This window comes from Dipodomys spectabilis, unplaced genomic scaffold, assembly GCF_019054845.1.
Source record: "Dipodomys spectabilis isolate Male_0828 unplaced genomic scaffold, ASM1905484v1 ptg000125l, whole genome shotgun sequence".
NCBI classification, from domain to species: Eukaryota; Metazoa; Chordata; class Mammalia; order Rodentia; family Heteromyidae; genus Dipodomys; species Dipodomys spectabilis.
The window spans coordinates 1910267-1922500 of NW_024870802.1; positions in this window are offsets into that span (position 1 = coordinate 1910267).

The following is a 12234-nucleotide window of genomic DNA, read 5'->3' on the forward strand; positions in this document are numbered from 1 at the left end:
TAAAGCATGAGTAAAAGCTATCAAAGCTGTTGATGGAGTTTATGGCGTGGATGAGGTTGGTGAAGCTATCATTAATTGAGATGGTGAGAGATGAGGTGAATTTTCCAGTTACGTTTGATGATCTGTATAATCACAGCTATATTCAGATGTCTGGTTTGAGATAATAAGTTTGGACTAGGGAGTCAGAAATAAAACCTGAGCTGGCAATAAAGTTTTGAGAATTGTCTCTAAAGGTGATCATTGAAATACAAGAATGTCAATAAATGGTATAGACAAAGAATAAAGAAACAATACAAACTTGAAGATACCATACATCGAAGGACTGGAAATGGGAAGATAATGCATTGAAAGGAAGAGCAGAGACAGGAATTCAGAGAGAAATGAATTTTAAAGATAGAGAAACAGATCCAATTTTCTACAAAGGTTCCTAAAAGATATGCTGGGGGAAAGACAACTTCTTCAAAAAACAGTGCTGGAAAAACCAGATATCCACATTGAGAACATTGAAGGTTGACTCTTCTCTCTTATCTTGTACGAAAATTCATTCAAAATGGATTAAAGATGTAATTGTAAGGCTTGAAACTTTGAACAAGTAAAGGAAAACATGGGGAAGGCCTTTGAAGATATAGGTAAAACCCATCCAAATAGAAAATAAGAGAGAAAAAAATATAAATAACTCTGCATCAAATTAAAAAGCCTCTGTGCTTCAAAGGAAATAATTATCAGAATCAATCAGAGACATCCCAAAAATGGGAGAGAATCTGCCTGCTACTCCTGAGATAAGAGATTTATATCAAAAGAATTTTTTGAACTCTCTTTGAAAGGTTAAAAAAAATTAAACACCAAAAAAACCCCAGTTAATAAGTGTGTGAATGACTCCAATAGTTATCAAAAGAACATAGAGCTTAGCAATAAGCATATGGAAAAATGTTTTATATCCTTAAGCTTAAAAGATATGTAAATTAAAACCACACTGAAATTCTTTCTCACTTTCAGTCAGAATGACTATTACCAAGAAGACAACAAGAACAAATCTTGGCAAGGATGTGGTTGGAAAAGGAATTATAATACACTATTGGTGGGAGTGTCAGTGTATCCAGTCTGGAAATCAGTGTGGAGCCTCTTCAGTAAACTAAGCATAGAATTATTATACATTCATCCATGCTGTGATACTCCTGGACATATATCCTTAGGAATAATTACAGCATCAATGATTATAGTACCAGTAGTCAAGCTGGAATCTGATGTGTCAACTGAAGAATGGATAAAGGAAATGGGATTGAGTGTTTGTGTGTGTGTGTGTGTGTGTATATAATGGAGCCATAATGAATGAAATTATGTTGTTTGTAGGAAAACAGGTAAAACTGAAAATCACCATGTTAAGTGAAATAAACCAGACTGAGAAAGACAAATATTGCATGTTCTCTCTCTCATGTAGGATTTTGGCCTTAAAAGAAATCCCAGATGATGAGCAAAATGGGGAAGAACACTACTTGGGATGAGTGAGACTAAAGGGAGGGAGGAGAATGAAAGGAGAGGAGCAAGGAGGGGGTAAATATGATTGAAGAGCCTCATACCTGTGTATAAAAAAACAGAACAAAGAATAATGAAACAAATTATTTTAATAGGGGTAAAGGAGAATAAGAAAGAGCAATAGGGGGACAAATTTGATCAAAGTACATTATAAATATAAATGGAAATAGTACAGAAAACCTCTGTATACTAATTATATTCAAAAGAAGAAAGAAAGATGGAGAGGCTAGTTCAAGGTATGCTTGCACATAAGCATCAACACTAAGCTTTGTTTCCGGAAGGCAATGCTGCGGTTGCCACAGAAAACAGAGGGAAGCTGACCGACCTCAGAAGGTTATATAACAATTGTGAAACCCCTGGTGTGGGATGTGGCCTACCCTTGGTCTACTGCTGATGGCAGCTGCTATGGGCATATCTGTGCAAGCTCCGCCTCATCTCATCATGACAGCAGCTACCTCAGTTCTGTGTTCCCCTCTTCAGAAGTTCTACACTGAAACATTTCTATGTGGGCAAACCCCCTTCTTTCCATAAGCACCCCTTCTTTCCATAAGCAACCCTTCTTTCCATAAGCACCCACTGGGACAACTCAGCCAACAGAAGCTGAAACTTTGTGGGTGCCTATTCCAGTTTCCCTTCCTTTGGGTGGAGAATTCTGGGGAAAAATGCTGAGAAGTACTCTGAATGGTCTTCCAGAGGTCTCAATGGGATCAGGTTTCCAGTGATCACCACGGGGAGCTCAGTAGGCCTCTTCAGCTTTTCCTCTTTTCCCCTTATCCTCCACCTCCTCAATTCCTGTGGTCTGAAGGAATGTACTTGCACTCAGGTCTTTGTCTCAGGCTCTCCTTTTGAGACAATTCAGTGCAGTGTATGGGAGCTGGAGTGGAAGAAGCCTAGAGGGAAGGCTATGTGCCAGAAACTGGAGTAGGTTGAGGGATATTCACCATTACTATCTCCATGCCCCCATGGCCTAGGAAGTTAACAAGAAAGGAAAAATTTAAGAAATGAGCAGTACCTTACTAGCCAGCTGCAGAAAACCCCTGGTTAAAGGGGCTTAAAGAAATCTCTTAGTTTTTCAAGTAAAAGAAGTTGCTTGGGATGTGGGCAGGATTGATATGACTTCACATGATGACATCACACTCTTAAGTTCAGCCCCGCCCCCTCCGTAGACATAATCAGGATAACATCAGTGTCCCCTGTATGTGTGGGGACTCTAGTTGCCAATTTTAGGGTAGGCAGAGAAAAAGAGATATTTTCTCTTCTTTAACAAGAACAGACAGTTCCACACTTCGACTTACATTTCATTGACCCAAACTTACATAACGACATGTAATGGTTAGGAAAGGAAGTTGGGAAATAAAATGTTTAATTTTGGGTAACCATCAGAAAAATAAAAGTACAGAATATAACTTTCAAGATATGAAAAAAGAAGTATGAAAAATAGAAAACATAAAATAGGTCTTTCTATAATAAAAGTGTAAGTGGATTTAACTCACCAATTAAAAGTAAAGATATGTAGATAAGATTTTTTTTTTTAAAATAGCACTTGTTGGGCACTGGTGGCTCATGCCTGTAATCCTAGCTACTCAGGACATTGAAATCTGAGGATTGTGATTTGAAGCCCACCCAGATAAGAAAGTCCATGAGACTCTCACATCCAATTAATAAAACCATCAAAAGCCAGAAGTGGAGCTGTGGCTGATGTGGTTGCACACTAGCCTTGAGCAAAAACAAAACGAAACAAAACAAAAAAAAGAAAAGCTCAGAAACTGAGTAGGCCCTGAGAACTGTCACAAAAAAAGAAACAACAAAAAATAAATTTAAAAAAGCACTACGTCATAAAAAGATACATTTAAAAATGAAGAGACAGGGTAAAATAAAGGAATAGAAAAATATTCCAGAGAAACAGCAATCAAGAGGAAGAAAAGGATAGCAAATATATCAGACAAAATAGAACTGAAAGTACAAGACATCTTACCACAGGAAGAGACCATTTCTAGGAAGTGGTGCTGTGGCTCAAGCGGTAGAGCGCTCGCCTTGAGCTCAAGAGCACAGGGACAGCGCCCAAGCCCAGAGCTCAAGCCCCGCAACCACCAACAAAAAAAAAAGAAAACAGGAAGAGACCATTCCTCTCCCCTCTTCTGCTTTCCATAATTCACTCTAGTGCCCCCTGTTGGCAAAGTGTGATCTGGCACAAAGAACCCTAGTTTGCTGACTCCTGAGCCCAGCATACAAAGCAGAAGAGTAGGTTTGGAGTTGGTTTAATTACAGTTACATGTGTTTTCCCATGTATGTATAGACTTGATTATAATGAAGGACATGGAATTGTCTAATGTTTATAGCTATATGTAGAATCTGCATGAAAGTGACAGTTGTAAATATAATGTCATGGTGGTACAAATAAGAATGATATTGTCAAGAATAACATGACTCCTGAATAGTGAGCAACCCTTGGTAACATTCCAAACAGAACAATGCAATATTTCCCTTAATTGAAACAGTAGTGCTTTTCTGAGAATTTTATTGCATATCAAATATTTAGCTAATGGTAAATAGATTTTTTTTTCACCAATATGAATATCCAGCTAGGAATTCAAGTGACAGAGAGCAAGAGGCAATTTTTATTTTTATGGGAGCCCGCTATATATTACAGGATGTTTGGTACTCTCCCTGGGTATTGTATTGTTCTGTACATTTCCAAAATGCCTACTAGGATATGGTAGTATCATTTCCTTTAAGACTAATTGCCTTAAGTTTTTGCCCCAGTTAAATTTTATTCTGTGACTAGAGTTCACCTGAGGATTTTTCACATAAGCCAACTAGTAGTTTGAAAAATATTTCTTATTAGTCACTTGTTTTGAGGCTGGGCCTCACTGTGTAATCCAGCTTTCCTTGAATTTAGGTTCCTCCTGCCTTAGCCTCATGAGTGGCTGGGATGATTATACTTCTATGTGAAGGCAGACTGTAGGGAAAGGGAAAAATGGAAAGCCAGAAGTCCTGATCACAGGTTTATTTATGTTATCCAGTTGGAGATTGTATTCGTTCCCTTTGTCATTGCTATCCCCAAAGAAGGCAGAGTACCATGTGCCAAATTACAGCAAGGCGCTAAGGGGTGGGCAGGAAATCTATAAATGATACCAGCTAGGAGAGTGGCAGTTGGTATAACCAATAGCTGAAAACTAAAGGAAGTAAGACCTTTACATGGAAAAGCAATTCTGGTAAAGGCATTTTGAGTAAGTAACGAGGTCACAGGGCTGTGGCTCAGAAAATTCTACTCCATGGATAAAAAAAAAAAAAAAAGGAAGAGAGAGTAGATAGCCTCAAAGTTGCACCTCAAGCTGGGTGTCGGTGGCTCATGCCTATAATCCTAGCTACTCAGGAGGCTGAGATCTGAGGATCATGCTTCAAAGCCAGCCCAGGCAGGAAAAGTCCATGAGACTCTTATCTCCAATAAGCCACACAGAAAACCAGAAGTAGTGCTGTGGCTCAAGTTGTAGAGTGTTTGCCTCGAGCTGAAGAGCTGAGGGACAGCACCCAGGCCCAGAGTTCAAGCTCCTTGACCCTCCCCCCCACCCCCAAAAAAAAGATGCCCCTCGATCTTTCCTACCTTTTGGTACTCACGCTCCTGGATAGTTCCCTGCAGTCTTAGATACAGTCTTAGAGACTGTATCAGCAGAACTGATGGAATGTTGGGTCTGAGAATGGGTTGTAAGGATCATGCAGTCCCTGTCTGGTTGTCTCTCACTCTTGGATCACTCCCTTTGAGGGAAGGCAGCTGTCACATCGTGAACACACCTCTGGAGAGGCCCAAGTAGCAGAGAGTTGAAATTCTTGCCAACAGCCATAGGAATGAAGTACAAAGTGGACCCCCTTCAGCCCCGTGCAGGCTTCAGCTGAAGGAACTCCAGCAGTCTCCTGGAGTCTCAAGAGACTCCACTGTAGTACTTCAATAATCCCTGAGCTAAAGCAGCTAAGACACTGCTGAATGTCTCTTCTATAAGCATTGCAAGATGATAACTGTTTGTGTTTTAAGCCATTAGGTTTAGAGACATTTGTTAAGCAGCAACAGATAAGTAATACTGAGAGCTTTTGTAATTCATGCTATCATAAATCTAAGTTAGCAGCCAATAGGAAGTGAGGGCACAGGATTCCTGACTTTGAAGTCAATGTTTTATTCAAGACTAACTTGGTGTACTGGGACTTCTATGGCATTGGAACTAGACATGCATGCATTTAGTAGCTACTCATAACTATCTGAAGATGTTTCATGAATCACAGTTTTGCTTTTGCATACACAAAAATAAGGTGAAAAGTAGGTCATGCTTTTTCCTGGAATGTGAAATGAGATTTAGCAGAGTAAATATTTTCTATATCCCCACCCAATAGCAATACAGAAGCATTTTCAAAAGCATGTTTATGGATTTTTTTCCCCCTGCAGTTTCTGGAAGGATTGAGATAAATTCAAATTTGTGTGATTGCTTAGTGGTAAAACCAGAAATGTGATTGTAACTTGGCTTCTTTGAAGTACTCGATAGGAATGACACAGTGTACCTGGGATGAGTTATGCCATTTAAGTGCTTAAGTCTGACCTTCCTGTGCAGTCAATCAAGGACAGGATCTGGTGTCTGCATTTCTGCCTGTTACCTCTAAAAGTCATATTCAGGGAAAGGCACACTGCCAACAAGGCACTTTGTGGCTTTGACTTCCATGCTGTAGAGTCTACAATTTGTATGCACAAAACCATTATGTCAGAGAAAGTTTCTGTCATTTCTTTAACCCTTTGAATTACAACTTGTGTCTTGGTTGTGTTTTTTAAAAAATTCAGTCATACACTGTTATATTATTGCTTTTTCCTTCCTTAAGAATGTAACTAGAAAAGTAAAGAAATAAGTCTGGGTTTCACTAAAACATGCATTAAAAATTGATCTCAAATATGTTTGGGGTTCTGATTTCCTGAAATCTTCACAAATTACTTGTCATTGCAAAGTAAGTTAATTTGCTGGCATGTACTCCTAGTATAAGGGAGAGAACTGAATGCTTTTCTGAATTTTTTTTCCTCACTACGCTCGGAAAAAAAAAAGACTTGCCAACTGTTCTGAGTATCACACACTCTAGAGAGAAGTAAGGACAATTTTCACTCCTTGGATATTCTAGCACTTTCTTGTTGGTAACCCAGCTGAGTGTGGGTCATGCTTGTCTGAGATAAAATGTCATCTCATATTTTATACTAAAAAAGTTAGTGATCACACTGTAGTTAAAATCTTGTTATAAATGTCCAGCATTATTTCATAATGGGCAAACAGATGAGTCAAATACAAATAGTTGTCCTGAATTCTTGGTGGTACTAGTTATTCAACTTGTGCTGTTATTTTGAAAACTCATGTGTTTCAGGGTAAATCTGTGTTTATTACTGTAGGTAATTTTGGTAAGAATTCATTCGTTTATTCATTGAACAAAATTTGTTGAGGGTTTTTTGGTGTTGTTGTTTTTGTTTTGGCATTGCCTTATCCGGCGAAGCAGGCACTCTAACTGGACTTACATCTGCAGACTCCTTTTTTCTTTTTCTTTTCTTCCCCTCCACTTCTCTCCCTAGCTCCCCCTTCCCGCAACTCTCTTCTTTCACTGGGATAAGGTCTTGTGGTCTTGCCCAGAATGGCTGGGCCAATCTGCAGTCTTCCTATTTATGCTTTCTGAATTTCTAGGATAACAGGTGCATACCGTGAGTGAGTGTGTGTGTGTGTGTGTGTGTGTGTGTGTGTGTGTGTGTGTACACACCAAATAAGGATGTGAGTATACACATGCACACACATTCTAGAAGAAATGACAAATCCAAACGTCTGTTAGCCATAGCTTCACGAAATGGCCAGAATACTTGTGTGGCTGCAGTTGGAGTCAGCAGAAAGGAGATAGAGCTGTAGGGAAGCAGTGGTCAGATTGTGTCATATCTCCAGACACTGGTGGGGAGTTTAATCTTAGCTTGTTCACCTCTAGCTGCTATAACAAGAGGCTATCAGACTATAATTCTGGAAGCAAGTACAACAATTGGGACTCTGTTAGTCTAGGCCCTCCAAGAAGCCAATATAGGACCAAACATACAAGGATTTTATTAGGTGGAACACTTATAAGAGGGAATGGGAAAGGGGATAGCATAGGTTCGGAATGAGGATCTGATCCTGTGAAGGACAGAAGGAAGATAGGGAGGTGAAATGGAGGATTCTTTAGAGGGTGACACAGTTCTATGAAATTTGGAAAGGAGTCCTTGAGCCACAGTCATCCATCAGAGGAATCCCTCCCCAGTCACCTAGAAATGGGCCCAATCAGCTGTGGGGAAGCCTGGTCCCCCTAGACAAGTGATAGATAAGAAAACAAGCAAGCAGCGGCTGTGGTACTGCAATCCCACTCCTCCCTGGGACTCTTGTCATGATCCAGCTAAGAGAGGTCATGGGGACCCAATGAAGGGTGGGGTGTGGATTTGGGATATACATGGATGTGCGTATATTTTGAAGATTACATCAACTCCATTTTTCCAATAGAAATGACATGGGGCATGAAAGAAGAAGAAAACCAAATGCATCCAAGTTTTTTGGTTTGCTTGTTTGTTTTATTTTGGTGCTACAACTAGGGCTTGAACTCAGGACCTGGGCATTCTCCCTTAACTTTTACTGCCAAGGCTGGCATTCTACCACACTAGTCACACCACTTCCAACTTTTTGTTGGTTAATTGGAGATAAGAGTCTCCTGAACTTCACTCGCTGGGCTGGCTTCCAACCATAATCCTCACATCTCGGCCACCTGAGTAGCTAGAATTACAACACGAACCACTGTCTGTGCCTGGCTTTTAGCGAGGCAGTGTGCGTGCGTGCATTCGTGCATGCATGTGTGTGCTGGTGTGTTCTTTGTTTGAGATGGAGTCCTGCCTTGCCCAATCTGGGCCTAAATTCCAGAGCTCAAGTGATATTTTTGCCTCAGCCTCCAGAGTAGGTAGGACCACGTAGGTGGATAGGCTTGCTAAAAGTATTTCTTCTTAACTTAAATTCTAATTGATGTGAAGCTTCTGCATCTTCTATTTTCCTTAGAACATGCATGTTGCCTGATATTGATAGAGTTCAAGGTAACTGCTTTTCTTGGTGCTGGTAGGTAGCAGTCTCATCAACTCATTTCAAGGTAACAACCAGTAATTTTGAGTTTAATAGTGTACTACACAAATGTAGTACTGATAAATCTATCTGCTGGTGAGGTTTTTTTGTTTGTTTGTTTTTTTGTTGGTCGTGGGCCTTGAACTCTGGGCCTGGGCGCTGTCCCTCAGCTCTTCAGCTCAAGGCTAGCGCTCTACCACTTGAGCCACAGCACCACTTCTGGCTTTTTTTTTCTTTTTGCTTATGTGGTGCTGAGGAATCGAACCCAGGGCTTCAGGCATGCAAGGCAAGCGCTCTACCACTGAGCCAACTTCGCAGCCCTCCCTTATATTTTTCTAACAGACTACTTCTGTTGTATGAGAGAGCTATTAACGTGTGTGTTTATGTATATGTCAGTACTTGAACTCAGGGCTTCAAGTTCTTACTTGGCCTTTCACTCAAGGCAAAAGCATTATCACTTGAACCACACCTCCACTTCTAGCTTTTTGCTTATTATTTGGAGATAAAAAGCCTCATGGACTTTTCTGCCAGCTTTGACTTTGAACCCTGATCCTCAGATCTCAGTCTCTTGAGTAGCTAGGATTACATGTGTGAACCACCAGCACTTGACAAAAATATTAACTTTTGAATGCTTACTTTTGTTTCATAATACACTGCTAGTTCAAGTAGCACTATATATACTCTTGTATTTTCTACTGGACAACGAAGTTCTCTGTGAAGAACCCTTTTGTATCTTTTCAAATGGAAAAAGAAAAGACAAAAAAAAAAACCCACCTAAATATAATTCTATTTAATGTAGGTATAAAGAAGAGATTGTATGTTGATGGTCTTAAAATTATGTCATTAGTAGGAGATTTTATATTCATTTAAAATAATTTACATTGTAAATAATTTAATGCCATAAGCCTAAAACACATCTGTAATTGCATAATTTTTTTTTTTTTGGGGGTCCGGTCGTGGGGCCTGAACTCTGGGCCTGAGCGCTATCCCTCAGCTCTTCAGCTCAAGGCTAGTGCTCTACCACTTGAGCCACAGCGCCACTTCCGGCTTTTTTCTTTTTGCTTATGTGGTGCTGAGGAATCGAACCCAGGGCCTCAGGCATGCAAGGCAAGCACTCTACCACTGAGCCAACTTCCCAGCCCATTGCATAATTATTTTTGTACATGAATAATATGAAATTGAAACCTGGACTTCAACAGTCTCTTGGATCTATATCACTGCCTTCCTATTCTACTGAGAATGTTGATTTTTGGCTTTTTCACTCAATGCTGGTACTGTACTGCTTAAGCCACACCTCTACTTTCTGCTGTTTGCTGGTTAAACAGAGATAAGAATCTCATGGACAGGGGCTGGAAAGTTGGCTCAGTGGTAGAGTGCTTGCTTCGCATGCATGAGGTCTTGGGTTCAATTCCTCAGCATCACATAAGCAGAAAAAAGCCAGGAGTGGTGCTGTGACTCAAGTAGTAGGACGCTAGCCTTGAGCTGAAGAGCTGAAGGACAGTGTCCAGGCCCAGAGTTAAAGCCTAGAAAGAAAGAAAGAAAAGAAAGAAAGAAAGAAAAGAAGAAAGAAAGAAAAATTTTCTCATGGACAAATGTCCATGAGCCAAGACTGGCTTCCATTCTCAAACCTCAGATCTTAGCCTCCTGAATAGCTAGGATTACAGGCATGAGCCATCTGTGCTAGGCTAAAATGTTTATTCTCCATCTTTGTACAAAGCCAAAGGCAAACATCCTCACTAGATCCAATCAAGTGTCTAAGTTATTTATTCCATTGTTCCATAATATATTCCAGAGAATACTGTAATTCTTTCTGAATTTCAATACAAATCTTTTGATTCTTTTTAATGGAAATTTCCATTACTTTCTGGTTCCTATCATCATTCACTATCTCTTGAGCAGTGACAGTGTACCTAACACTATTCAAGACACAGGACACAGTCCCTGCCCACATCTAATGTTGTGAAACCAATGAAGAATTAGTTATCTATGAACGTGAGTTTAGAAGGTAGCACCTTTGGATGTGTTTGTTCACAGGTATTTTAATGTGTGTTGATTTATAAGCTGTAAAATGAATGAAAGTTTAAATATTTACTTGAATAGTAGACCTGACACTAGAGGGCACTGTTTGGTAGTATGTTCTTTTAGTTCAATTTGAATAGATAAGAGTATTCTTCGATGTATTCCAGTATTTTCTCTGCAAATATAAAAGGCTATTCAGTACTTTTATGATTATAAAAGTAATTTAATTGTTCAATGCAAAATTAGAAAATACATAAAAATATAGAAAAAACAATCTAATTTTAAGATTAGGTAGCCTACACACTTTTTCTGTAGTCTAAGACTTTATTTGTGCTGGTACCGGAGCTGGACTTAGGGTCTGTGTGCTGTCTCTTAGCTTTTTTTGCTCAAGGATGACTATCTACCACTTGAACCACATCTCCACATCTGGCTTTTTACTGGTTAATTGGAGATGGATGGATTTCTCTGTCTGGCTTGGCTTTGAACCTCCATCCTAAGTTCTCAGCCCCCTGAGTAGCTAGGATTACAGGTATGAGCCACCAAGGCCTGACAACCCAAGAAGTTCTGAATAATAAGGAATATGCTTTGGAGTTTACCAAGCCTTGGGCAAATACTATTTCCTCTACTTCCATGATGCACATTGGGGCAACAATCTCAGTTTTATTCAGTTTAATAATTAATATTACTATTTTATATTATTATTATTATTTGTTGATTATTTAAACTTTTGTCTCTTTTTCCTGTAGCTCTCTAGGGAAGTTGTACGTCTTTCCTGTTTTACTTTTTCCTTTTCTATTATGTTGGTTTTGGGGCTTAAACTCAAGGGCACGGCCGCTGTCCCTGAGCTGTTTTGCTCAAGGGTAGCCCTCTACCACTTTGAACCACAGCTCTTCTTCTGAGTTTTGAATAGTTAATTGGAGATAAGAGTCTTATGGGACTTTTCTGCCCAGATTGGCTTTGAACTGGGTTCCTCAGACCTCAGCTTTCTGAGTAGGTAGGGCTACAGGTGTGAACCATCAGCGAGTGCCTGGCCATGTTTCCTTATTAAAACTCTCATTATTCGCTGACTTCTGCCCCTGTAGTCCAGAAATGACCCGTTAAGGTCACTAATGATGAGCATGTTGCCAAATTCAGTCCACACGTATCTGTATCTCAGGCTTCCTCCTAGTAGCAGTATTCTGCTGAACCCCACTGGAATGAATGGTGCTTCATGCTAATTGTGCACATTTCTTTCCACCTCCAAGTTCAGTGAAAACATGCTTACTAGAAATTAGTAGCCACAGTGCATTTTTATGTCGGGAAGGCTAGCTGATGTGACACATCAGGACCTTTTCCCTTGATAACCACTTGTTAAATATTTACCATACACAAAGGGACAGAAGTGACCACTTTTTCCTCATAGAACACTATTTTGTTTGTTTCTTTACTCAAACATCACCTCTTTCTGGCTTTCCTCACCTTCACTCCTCTGTCATCACTGATTCTTTCCCAGTGCTCCATGTTAGCATTCTTTAAGATTCAGGTTGGACTTTCTCCTCTTCTTCCAAAC